Genomic DNA, 13,611 nt, shown 5'->3' with positions numbered 1-13,611 from the left:
CCCGCATGACCATCACACCCGCGGTCATGGTAACATTTATCTGATTGTCATGCAGTCGAACACAGCCATTTCCATTCAATGATTGGCTCAGTCGGACCAAACACAGCCCACACCATTATGGAGTCAATACAAGCTTGCACAGAGGCTTTTTGACAGCTTGAGTCTATGGCTTCATGGAGTCCTTGACACACTCCAACCCTACCATCAGCTCTTACCAACTGATATTGGGATGCATCTGACCAGGCCACAGTTTTCCAGTAGTCTAGGGTCCAACTGATACAGCCACAAACCCAGGACAGACACTGCAGGCGGTATCACGCTGTTAGCAAAGGCATTCGCGTTGGTCATCTGCTGCCATAACCCATTTACACCAAATTTCACCGCACTGTCCTAATGTATATGTTCACATTGATTTCTATGGTTATTTCACATAGTGTTGCTTGTCTGTTAGCACTGACAATTCTAAGCAAAGGCCACAGCACTCGGTCATTAGCCGCACAGGGTAGCCGTGCGGTCTGCGGCGCCTTGCCAGATTGCGCCGTTTAGGCTGGGCAATCTACTGCCTATAAGGAAAGTAATGGGAAACTACCACATTACATTCCCAAACAGTACATGGTGTCTCTCCAAGCTAAAGATTCTGGAGTTAAAACTTCCCCACATTTGGATCTCTGGGAGGGAAACACATTGAGAGTAGACATATTTGAAAGGAAGAAAGGGACAATGAAGGAAGGAAAGATAAGGATTGGAACATGGAATGTTAGGATACTATTGCAAGCAGGAAAGCTAGAGAATGCAAAACAGGAGATGAAAAGGAACAGATTAGATGCACTTGGTTTATGTGAAATGAGAAGGGCAGATAGAAAGGAAGATTATAAGCTCTTTTACTCGGGGGAAATCTAGAATGGTGAAAACAGAGTAGGAATATTGATAGGGCAAAAGCTGAAAAATAAGGTAATGAAGGTACAATATATTGATGGGAGACTGATGATGATAAAACTGAAGGGTAGTTCAAAAGATTTGGTGTTAATCAGGTATATATGCCAATCAGCCAGCATAAAGATGAGGAAGTGGAAGAATATTATGAAAAAATACAAGAACTCATCAAGAAATAAAATAGAAATGACTGCATTATCATCATGGGGGACTGCAATGCAGTGGTGGGTGAAGGAAGAGATGAAGATACAGTAGGAAAAATTGGATTAGGAATAAGAAATGAGAGAGGTGAAAGACTAATTAGTTTCTGTAAAGAAAATTCATTAGCAGTGGGTAACACATTATTTTAACACCACAAAAGGAGACGTTGCACATGGATATAAAATTTGAATAGGGAACGATATCAGTTGGACTACATCCTGATACAAAAAAGATTTAGGAACTGTTTGAAGAATGCCGAAGCTTATCCAGGAGCGGATATAAATTCAGACCACAACCTAGTAGTGGGAGAAATACAAGTGAAGTTGAAAAAAGTCTGGAGAGGTAAAGCAAAAGAAAGACTAAACACAGAAAGACTCAAAGAGGTAGGAAAGGCATCAGATGTGGAAAACAGATTTATGGAAAAATGGGAAAGAGGTAGTACTGATGAAAGTGTTAATGACAAATGGATAAAAATGAGGGAAGGACTCATGGACTCTGTATCCCAAAGTACCAGGAAAGAATGGATAATAGAAAACATGTTGAAAAAGATGGAAGAGCAGAGAAAGTGGGAAAATGTAGAAACTGAAGAAGGCAAAAAGAGGTACAGGAAACTGAATAATGAATTAAGAAGAGAAACTGAAGAAGCAAAGGAAAAATGGATGAAACAGAAATGCGATGAAATAGAGAAAATGGAGCAAGAGGGAAAGTATGAAATGATGTATACACTGACTAGTGAGATAGTTCTTGAACATAGAAGAAAGAGGAATAACATGGAAATAGATAGAGCAGATGGTACTCTGATGTATACACTGACTAGTGAGATAGTTCTTGAACATAGAAGAAAGAGGAATAACATGGAAATAGATAGAGCAGATGGTACTCTAGCAGAAGAACCACAGGAGGTTTTGAACAGATGGCAAGAATATATTGAACGTCTGTATAAGGGGGATGAAACACAAAGTGAAATTAAGGTTGAAGAGGAGCAATATGTGCCAGAAGATGGAAGGGGATTCACTGTCTTGGACGTAGAAGCAGAAAAGGTGCTGAAGGAGATGAAGAATAGGAAAGCATGTGGAACTGATGATTTGCCAGCAGAACTGTTGAACAGTTTGGGAAACAAGGCAAGAAAAGAAATAGTATACCTCTGTAACGAGATAATGACAAGGGGAATGGCCTGAGAACTTCTTTGCAACAGTTACGATACCAATACAGAAAAAGAGAAACAATAAAAAATGTGAAGAACATAGGATCATCAGTCTAATTTTTCATGCAGCTAAAGTCTTGCTGAGAGCGTTGAAAAGAAGGCTATATGGCAAGCTGGATAGAGGGATTGCAGAGGAGCAGCTCAGATTTAGAAGAGAAAAAGAAACGAGATGCTATTGGTCTGTTAAGAACTATAGGGGAAAGATATATGGAAAAAGGTAGAGAAATCTTTGCTGTTTTTATAGATTTAGAAAAGGCTTTTGACAGAGTTCAGTGGAACAAGCTGATGCATATTTTGAAGAGGACAGGAGTAGATTGGAAAGAAAGACGACTGATACAGAATCTATATTTGCACCAGAAAGTAAGGACAAGGATTGCAAATGAAATGTCAGAGGGAAGCAGCATTGGACAAGGTGTTAGACAAGGTTGTTGCCTTTCCCTACTGTTGTTTAACGCATACCTTGAAATGATTATTGCGAAAGACTTAAATGGGAAAAGAGAATTGAATGTATAAGATTTGCTGATGTCATGGTACTAGCGGCAGAAAGTGAGTGGACAGTGAATAACACGCTGAAAGATCTGAATGAAGCTTTTGTGGAATATGGGATGCAAATTAACGCAATAAAAACAAAGGGTATGGTCATCAGTACAAGACACAGACTGTACAATATTAAAACAGGACAATCTACCATTAGCCCAGTAAGTACATTCACATATCTGGGAAGCACAATAACTGAAGATTTGAGATGTCACCAGGAGGTGAAAACTAGAAATGCCATAGTGAAGGAGGCATTCAACAGAAAGAGGAGACTCTTACATGGCAAATAATATAAAGGTCTAAGGAAAAGGCTTGGCAAATGTTTTGTCTCGAGTGTGGCACTATATGGGGCAGAAACATGGACGATGAGACAACAGGATGAAAAAAGGTTAGAAGCATTTGAGATGTGGATGTGGAGGAAAATGGAGAGGATAAGCTCGATGGAAAGAGTGAGTAATGAAAGAGTACTGGAAAGGGTTGGTAAGAGAAGATGTCTGCTAAAGGTTGCAAGAGAAATGAAAAAGAACTGGTCGAGACATTCATTGAGAAGGGAGTGCCTGCTAGCAGATGCTTTAGAAGGATTGGTTTGTGGGAGAAGACTGAGAGGAAGGAGATACAAGATGATAAACGACATAAAAGGAAGAGGAAATTATGCAGACCTAAATAGGACGGCAGAAGACCAGACGGCCTGGAGAACTACCCTGTGAAAACCTGCCTTTTGGCAGAACATTGATGATGATGAATCTCTTCCCACCCCCCACCCCCCTCCACACACCAAAAAGACAAGCTATTAGTTTATGTAAACACAGTCAACAATATAAAACAGGAATCAGCTAGACGGGGGAGGGGGGGGGGGATAGAGAGAGGGAGGGTGAGAGAGAGAGATGGGGGGGGGGGGGCAATGTCAGAATGCCCAGTCTAATAACCAATGGTTGAGTGGTTGACAAGAGGTTCGCGAACTTACACCACTTACTGCCCAAACCGCAAGTTTGAGCCAAAAATTCCCTTGAGAATGGGGAGAGTTACCCCTAAATGTATCATTCACCATAAGTGAATGAAAACAAGTAAAGTAGACTACTTTTCATGTCAAACTACACTTACTTCAGATGCCATTCTAAAAGTAAAAAACAGGATTAAGTCTTTGAACAAGATCCTGAACATGGGCTTCCGACAGTTACTATCTATCTAGTTAGAAACTATAAAAACTGAGTCTTACTGTGATTTAGCATTAGTTTATTTTCTACAAGCGCTGAACTTCAACTGCACTATTTGAAACAGTACGAACATTGCACACATCGTCGTTTACTACCAAGCTTGTGTCATCAGCAAACAGAAATATTTTAGGATCACCTGTAATACTATAGGGCAAATCATTCATATGAATAAGGAACATGAGAGGCCTCAGCACTGATCTCTGGAGTACCCCCCCCCCCCCCCCCCCCATTTTACCCCACCCCAACTGGAGCCCATCATAGCCATTCTCAGTAATAATGGTCCAACTTCTGGAGAAATATTTTGTGATCAACACAATCAAATGCCTGAATTAAATGAAAAAAGATGCCTAGCATTTGAATCCTTTTGTTTAATCCATCCATTACCTCACAGAGGAAAGACAGTATAGCATTTTCACTTGTTAAACCACTTCTGAAGCCGAACTGACTGACTGACACACACACACACACACACACACACACACACACACACACACACACAAAATAGGGCTAAAATTGTCTACATTATACCTTCCACCCTTTTTATAAAGAGGCTTTACTACTGAGTAACTGTTCAGGAAACTGACCATTGCTAAATGACAAATTGTAAATATGGCTAAGTACAAGGCTGACATGTGCAACGCAGTACTTCAATAATCTGCTAGATACTCCATCAGATCCATTAGTCTTTGAAATCATTGTCCTTCACTCTCACATTGAGAACCTTTAGTTTAACTGTTCAATAATGTTAGCAGCCTGAATGAAATGTTGAGGTGGCTGTTTATTATAAGCTTAGTTTCTGTTACTTCTGTTTCCTATTGTAGTGTCTCCCTCTGTTATCAAAATCTCTTGGTGGTCCCTCTTCTGGATTTCTATGATTATCATCATTCATTCTAGATGGCGGCGAGTATAGATATATATGATGTTACTGCTAAATTAAATAACAGTGACATAGTTAAAGAGATAGCTTGTGTGAAGTGTAAAGATGAACTTAAAATGTATAGTGAACATATTTCAAGTTTACAATCAGCAATCACAGGATTAAGAAGAGAAAATGACAGCCTAAAGCATGAAAATATGGAGCTTAGGTCGAAACAAAACATGGGCGTACTGCCAAAAGTCAGCAACTGTAAGTCAATGGAATGGAAGACAGTGAACGGCAAATGTAAAGCACAAGGCGAAAAAATGTCACCTACAGTGAGTTTAGAGTGTGAAAACAATTTTAATATCCTTTAATCCAAAAACTGTAGTCAAGTGACTGGATCGAATATGAGGTAAATTCGAGTGTGTCTATGGAAAACGTTACAAGAGGTAATCTTCGCAGCAAAAAAAGTGAAAACTCTTGCAAAACAGATAGATTTGCCCAACCTGTGCCTCAGCTCTTACCAGAAACCAATAGTGATGAATATGAAAGTGTGAAATGTGTCGAAAACGAATTTCATAAACTATGCAGTGGAGGGGGGAAAAAAGGTAAAAAATACTCGTTCTCTTATTAACAGACAGCCACGGAAGAAATTTGGCATGTGTTTTACAGGACCATTACAAAGATACCCAAGCAATAGGAATAGAGAAACCAGGTACAATCTGTTACTGATATCAACCTGCAGAGAAACAAGAAAGAAGAGAATGAATATGTAGTGTGTATAGTTAGTGCCAATGACATTGGAAGAAATGAAGAACGAAATTGCCTAGCAAGCCTGGAAAACTTCCTAGAAGCAAATAAATCACGAAACACCATTATTACAACGCTGCCTCACAGGTATGATTTAATGTACAATTCGTGTGTAAATAAGCTGATTCGAAAAACAAACATTAAAATGAAACAAATGTGTGCTCGTTTTGGCACATGTAAAATATCATATATAACTAAACTGAACAGAAGCTTACATACCAGACATGGTATGCACCTAAATTTTGAAAGCAAAAAATTCTTGTGTGACAAAATATGGGAAATTATCAAAGAAAAAGACGAATTAAGCAGAATTCTCAGTCACAAAGTAAACAATGTTTTTTTTAGAGGAAAGCATAATAAATTAACCCTTGCATATCAGAATAAAAATAAGCAGCTGAGTGTTTACCTAAATGAAACTAAGCCACACCTCTTCCCAGCGAGTGAATTGGGATGCAAGAAAGAGGAAGCATATGGTTACAGGCTAAAAAATTACAAACTTATAAACTTGTACTGCAGAAAGACACACAAAAGTGGTGGGGTAGGCATTTATAGTAGAAATGATGTAAAATGTGAACTGGATAGATGATCTGAGTACTGAAATGGTATTTGAGGTCGCAGCAGTAAACCTAAGGTATGGAAACAACAGCGTTATTATAGCAGCACTGATAGGTCACCTGGAAGTAACACAGAAGAGTTTCTCAATTGCCTAGAGGACTTGCTGGAGGGGACAGCAGTGTATAAAAAACACTTGTTGCTTGTTGGAGACATCAGCATAGACTCATTAAATAATAGTGTTAATTATTTGCACTATATGGATGTATTACAGCGTTATAACTTTAAACAAATGAACTCAGAACCTACAAGAGTCACTGCAAATATGAAAACATGTATTGACCATGTTCTCACAAATGTAGGAAAAGAGAAAGTAAATGTAAACACCATAGAAAACTACATTTGTGATCACAGAGCTCTTACTATGGAAATTGATGTAGGGAACATAGATGTAGCTGAAAGTGATACAGCTATAAATAAAAGAAATTTTAATTATTCTAAACTTACGATGGCACTAGGGAATGAAAAATGGGAACGAGTGTACAATGCAACTGAAGTGAATGAAAAATGGGAATATTTCTACAAGTTATTCAGTAACACTTTAAATGAAACCTGTCCTTTAGTTAAAAAAAGTAAATAAAGCTCTAAACCATAAAGCCGAGAATCTCCCTTCTGAAATTATTGAACTGAGGGAGCAAATGAAAGACTGCTGTATACTTTTTAGAGATACTAAACCACAATATTTCTCAACAAAATATAAACTGCTCAGAAAAACATACAGTGTCCTTGAATAACCTAAAAGCACAGAAATATACCTATGAAATAAGGAACTCTAGCTGTATCAGTAAAACTGCCTGGAAAATAATGCATAAAGAAGGTGGGAAAGAGAATTCCTGTCAACACAGTGACATAACATTAAAAGAAAATGGCGAAGAAAAAAATGACCCAAAAGAAGTGTGTGAGAAATTTATACAAAAGTTCAGTACAGTTGGTACAAATGAAGTCCATGTCAATCCACAAAATTTTAGTCTTGGAAAATCTAGCCACTCCTTTTATATCCACAGCATTACTGAGAGGGATGTCTTAGCAATCATATCAGCATTTTGACCAAAGATGTCTTGTGGCTGGGATGACATTTCACCTGAACTGCTAAAGGAATGCAGGGATGAATTAGTGAAACCCCTGACTCAATTGATAAATACCTCCCTCAGAAATGGTATATTCCCTGACCTTTCGAAAATTACTGAAATTATACCAGTGCATAAAAAGGGATTAAAAACTGACACTACAGGCCAATATCATTAACCTCAGAACTAGGCAAATTGTTAGAGAGAGAAATACTAAATCAAGCTGAATCATATTTCACCAAACACAATCTGTTAAACAACCTACAACATGGATTTAGAAAAGGTGGTGGTGGTGGTGGGTAGTGTTTAATGTCCCGTCGACAACGAGGTCATTAGAGACAGAGCGCAATCTCGGGTTAGGGAAGGATTGGGAAGGAAATCGACTGTGCCCTTTCAAAGGAACCATCCCGGCATTTGCCTGAAACGATTTAGGGAAATCATGGAAAACCTAAATCAGGATGGCCGGAGACGGGATTGAACCGTCGTCCTCCTGAACGCGAGTCCAGTGTGCTAACCACTGCGCCACCTCGCTCGGTTAATTTAGAAAAGGGAGATCTACTACAACAGCAGTAGCATCTTTTATACATGAAATATTAAATAAGCTGGACAAAAAGTAAAAAGGATAAGGCACTTACCTAGATATGAGTAAAGCCTTTGCTACTGTGAATCATACCATTCTTCTGTGTAAGCTAGAGGAGTATGGGTTGAGAGGACTGGCCTTGAAACTTCTTACTCCCTATTTGAAAGACAGGAAACAGGGTATAAAGCTAACTTATAAAAATAATGAGCAGCTCCTAACAACCAAATCAACCTTCAGCACACTTCAATGTGGCTTGCCTCAAAGAAGCATACTAGAGCTTTTTCTGTTCCTTGTATATAAAAATAACTTATTTGAACCCCAAAATTGCATGGTTGTAAGCTATGCCGATGACATATCCTTCATCAGCTGTGGCAGTCTGCAGCTAACAGTACCGAGATCAGTTTCGATTCTCTGTCCGCATACCTTATAAAGAGAAAATGGTAATAAGGAAGTTCATCCTCAGTTATAATGCTGCAATAACTGATACTGTGTTTACATCCCCATTGGGTCTTGCATATGCAAATTCTCATAAATTTTTTGGCAATGTTGATGATGAACACTTATCATGGAAAGAACATGTAGATAATATCTGCAAGAAAATCAGTAGAAATGTGTATCTACTGAAACAGGTCTCAGCCTTCTTGGGCCACGATACTTTAAGGCAAATACATTTTGGGTCGATTCATCCGCACCTTCAGTAAGGTATTGAGATATGGAGTGGGGCATCAGCAGTTCATATAGATAGACTTTTTAGATTACAAAAAAAGGCAGTAAGAATGGTAGCCAAGGTAAAAAAGAGAGAGCCTTGTAGAGACAGCTTTAGAAAATATAAAATTCTTACGGTGTACTCCATGTATATACTGCAGACAGTCATGTCCTGAATTTAATATGACAAACAGTAATGTACACAACTATGATACAGGGGGAGGGGAAAATTTTCATAGAATTGTGACCAATAAAAAGGCAACGGACCACAGCCCACATAGAATGGGAGCAATTTTCTACAATGCACTACCCTGTGAGCTCAAGGAAGCAAATCTAAATATTCTAAAGAGTAGACTGAAGCAATAATTAACAGAGAAGTGTTGTTCCTCTATAGAGGACTAAGTTGTAGTGCCATCTTAGAAAACAGTGTATATACACAATGTCTCCGATCTATCAGTGGTATGAAAGAATGTAATTATACACTGTATAATGTGTACTGTAATATTATAAAATAAGCTAAATTGTGTTACACTACAGAAGAATCTACTTGTAGTGCCCTTTTGAAAAATACATGTGTACAGACATGTGTTTGATCCATATGATGTTATGAAAGAAAGTAAATATTTTACTGTATATGTGTAAAGTAAGCTAAATTTTCCTGACAATGTCCAAAAACTTTTTATTATATGGACAGAAAATAAATACATAAAAAACTTAGTCTTCAGTGATTTAGTTACTAACTCAGTCTCCCCCGTCAGCATCACATAGTCATTGCCTGGGTGTTCATTTTGCAAATTTTCTATTAGAAATGAATACAAAACAATTAACTGCATTTCTAGTGAAGTATCGAAAGAATTGCGTTTCCATGTGTGAGAGCACCTATGAAATTATGAAACTGCCATACAAAAAAAAAAAAAAAAAACACAAGTGTGTAAGTATAGTATCCAAATTAAGAAACATTAAAACCGGACAATTTCTGTATGTGGGGGCAGCTACTTCATATGTCTACAACATGATTTTGTAAATGTCTCTATGGCAACATCTCTTCATAGCTCTATAGATGGCTATCGTTTTCATCTTCGAAGGAACGTATCAAAACTTCATGCATAATGCAGCTTTTTTTCCCCACATATCTCATTGTTTATGACTTATCTCTTGAACTGTGTGTTATACAACAATGTATTTGTGTAAGTACATTCAGCAGCATATGTGGATACTGTCTGCAAAATATATTGCAAATAGTAGCAAAGACGTTAAAAATTTTAACATCACGCACGATATGGCAGTTTTTCAACTATATCATTGTTTATGAAGACATATCTCGTGAGCATCAAATGTTTCATTCCACTAAACAACATTTTAATCATTCAATAAGCCATCAGTTTGGTTTTTTACTGAATCTGGAGGGCAGGGGGCAGTTAACCACACACACACACACACACACACACACACACACGCACGCACGCACGCACGCACACACACACACACAGGCATTTTGGGCTTACAGTCGCACAACGTTTAGGTCATCAGCACCCTGACACACATTAAAAGAAACAAATGTGGACAGACTTAGCAAAATCTAAGCATGCATACACACACAGAAAGAAGGAAAATGCTGTAGAAGAAAGTAAAAGATAAGGAAAGTGAAAACAGAGCATCAATAATGCCACAGGAAATTGTCATTGGCTGGCCATTTACATAAAATAAGGGTGTGCTTGTCACCTTGAGAACCAATAAACACCAACTCCCTAAAATCCTGGTAAAACATTGGACAAGTCACACAACTTTAAAACTTTAACCACATTTGTGTGAGTATTTCCTAAGAGGGATGGCAGATCAGTTGGCAAGTCAGCCGCAGCCCGCTGATCAGAAAATAAAAGGCAATCCAATAAAATGTGGAGCACAGTGATCGGGACGCCACAAGCACCACACATTGGAGGGTCCTCTCACCGGAGCAGGAAGCCATGCGTCATAGGCCTGTGGCCTATCCAAAGCCGAGTGAGGAGAAACTCGTCCCATCTACGGGGTTGGAAGGAAGTACACCACACACACGTTGTGGGTTTGACTAAAAGGAGCTTATTGCCAGTCATTTCCAGCCACTCATCTTTCCACCGATGCATGACTCATGAGCTCAATAGCGAGGTGACTGCGTACAGGGGGTGGCACAATGAAATACTTGTGAATCTAAACATGCCGTCTTGGCTGCGAGATCTGCCCTATCGTTCCCAGCAATGCCGACATGCCCTGGAACCCAGCAAAAAGCCACCACCTTCCCCAGTCGTCGTCGTAGGAGCAGGGCATCTTGGATGGTCTGGATTATTTGATCTAGTGGATACAAACGTCGCAATGAGTGAAGGGCACTTAGGGAGTCAGAACAGACAAAAAATTTATGACGGGAAGAACATCTCATCTGCTCCAGTGCCCGTAAGATCGCAGACAATTCTGCATCAAAGACAGTAAACGACTGAGGCAGTCAGACCTTGAGGACACGAACCGAAAAAACAACAGAGCAACCAACGGAATCTGTAAAACATCTATCCGATGACACAATGAGTAGCAATCTATTTTAATTCATGTTATTCCACTTCAGACTCTCCATTGTTTGAAAGAGTTAAGATTTTCATTTGAACCTAAAGGGAGAAGCTGTGACAATACTGAAGCATGACTCCCAACAAAACTATGGTATGCAGAGTAAATAAAATAAATTTCATGATCACCATGGCTCACCTCCGATTCAATCATTGACTTCCTGCTCACAAATGCACCAAGAGACAACATTACTACTACTAGTCACAGCCCACATAAACTTACCCATGAATGTGAAAATCTTGCTCAAGACTACTGACCTATGAGTATATTTGTATTAGTTTCTAATAGGACATAAGTTCAGATTTGTTAACAAGGGACCAGAAATAATTTTTTACCTAATATTAAGTTGAATGTTAAGCATCATTTATACAATTTATACCACTGATAAACGTTCATCACTGTTCCCCTCAGTTATGAAATACGTACTTGACTTCAGTAATACCTAAAAGGCAACTTCAATTTAACTACCAATGTCAAAGTAATATCTTTGCTCACAGTAGGAATATTAACGAGGTGAGCATTCAGGATTTTTATTGCCAACATACATTGCACCTGATTTCACCTGGCTGTGATATTTTATGTATGAAAAATAACTATACCCCATTTCACACATTTTGATTTGCATTTGTAGCAGTATCAATTATTCACTATTACAGGAACTAATAAATGTATACAAACAGGACAAATGTGTAATATTAAGTTTCAGTCTCAGTGTGCAATGTCAAGACTCCACATTGTACCAATCCAATGGAGCATCGGAAATCTAAGGACAAATGTTCTCAATTTTCAGGACGGAGTAATGCAAATTCTATGAATTATTCATAAATTGGACATCAGCAGTAATTTTACTGTAGAAGTATGAAGAGTACTAAGATGACTGTTTCCAAGTGTAAAGAGACACCAGGGACTTTCAACAGAAATGGTCCTTTTTTTGTGTGAACTGGGCTGGGGAGTTCCATTTTGGAGTTTACAACTGTGGAAATATACCCACACAATTCAAATATGTGCAAGGGAAGAGGGGGGGGGGGGATATTTACATATGTTAGATGAGCATATGCTCTTTGACCCCTTACTGCCCACCTGCAAGTGAAATGTTATATGGTGAAAGATATCTTCTCCACCAAGAAAGAAACTCCTAAACTGCATCACGTGTTGAACACATTTCTGAGAAAGCAGCAGAGGTCATGGAGAAATATCTTCAAGGCAATCTGAGTAGACTGCACTTAGCAGCAGTGTGATCACACATAATGGAGTTATAACACCGACCAGTGATGACACTATGAAGGTCATAGCTGCCTCAATAAAGTTTAAGCACTGCAGACATCTTAAGGGACTCAACGATAAACACACAGAACTACCAAAAGAATTACAGTGGATCTATTGGGACAATTGAAGTAGCAGGCAGGACAGGTAAGGTACATAATTTACCCTGCTGCCATACATGTACTGGAATTACTGTCTTAAGTAAGCAGTAATACATAGGACTGAAGGGAAGGAGAAAAAGGAAGGATTCAAAGACTGCAATGAGTAAAAACCATCATAAAATGAGACTGACAAATGGAAAAACATGTAAGAACTGCTAAGAGATTTAATAGGCTGCAGAAAGGCAGTTAACAATAAGAAAAAATGCCAGCAGTGTTGACATGTTTCTTCTTCCACAATATTACAGAATGTTATCTTTTGCCTGGATTATGTCCAGACTGGCACTTTGTGCAAATACAATACAGTGAAACCGCTTTATAAAGTTCCTTCATACAATGTTTTCTTGCATTTTTTGCAGTCCCAAGAACAACCCAGTGGTGCATGAACAACAAACTCAAGGTAACTGAAAACAACCTACACACCACTGAAGGGTATCCTGCACAGGAACCAATCAAAATTGGGGACACAAACCAGAACTTACACGCTACCTTGGAGTATACATAGACGAATGATTGAACTTTCATGAACACACATGAATATGCACAGACAAAGCAGAAAAAATACTTCATAAACTGGCAAGGTTAAACTCTGAGCAATTCAGAATACCCCTGTCAGTTACACGGACATACCATTGTGCTCTCTTTGAGTCAGTACTATGCTTTGCTGCCAGCACATGGGCCTACAGACTAAGTCTTTCCACCAACAGAATTGTCATATGTCATGGGCAAAGAAGCATCCTGCTTCGATTAACGGGGTGGGGGGCCTTGCAGCACAATGTCAGTCGATGCACTATGCGTTGTGATGGTAATCTTCCCAATAGATATAACCATCACAGACTGTGCAGCAATGTACTGGCTTAAGATGAGGAGACCAGGTTC

Source organism: Schistocerca cancellata, chromosome 6, assembly GCF_023864275.1.
Source record: "Schistocerca cancellata isolate TAMUIC-IGC-003103 chromosome 6, iqSchCanc2.1, whole genome shotgun sequence".
NCBI classification, from domain to species: domain Eukaryota; kingdom Metazoa; phylum Arthropoda; class Insecta; order Orthoptera; family Acrididae; genus Schistocerca; species Schistocerca cancellata.
The sequence above is the reverse complement of the archived record's forward strand: the minus strand, read 5'-3'. Positions refer to the sequence as shown.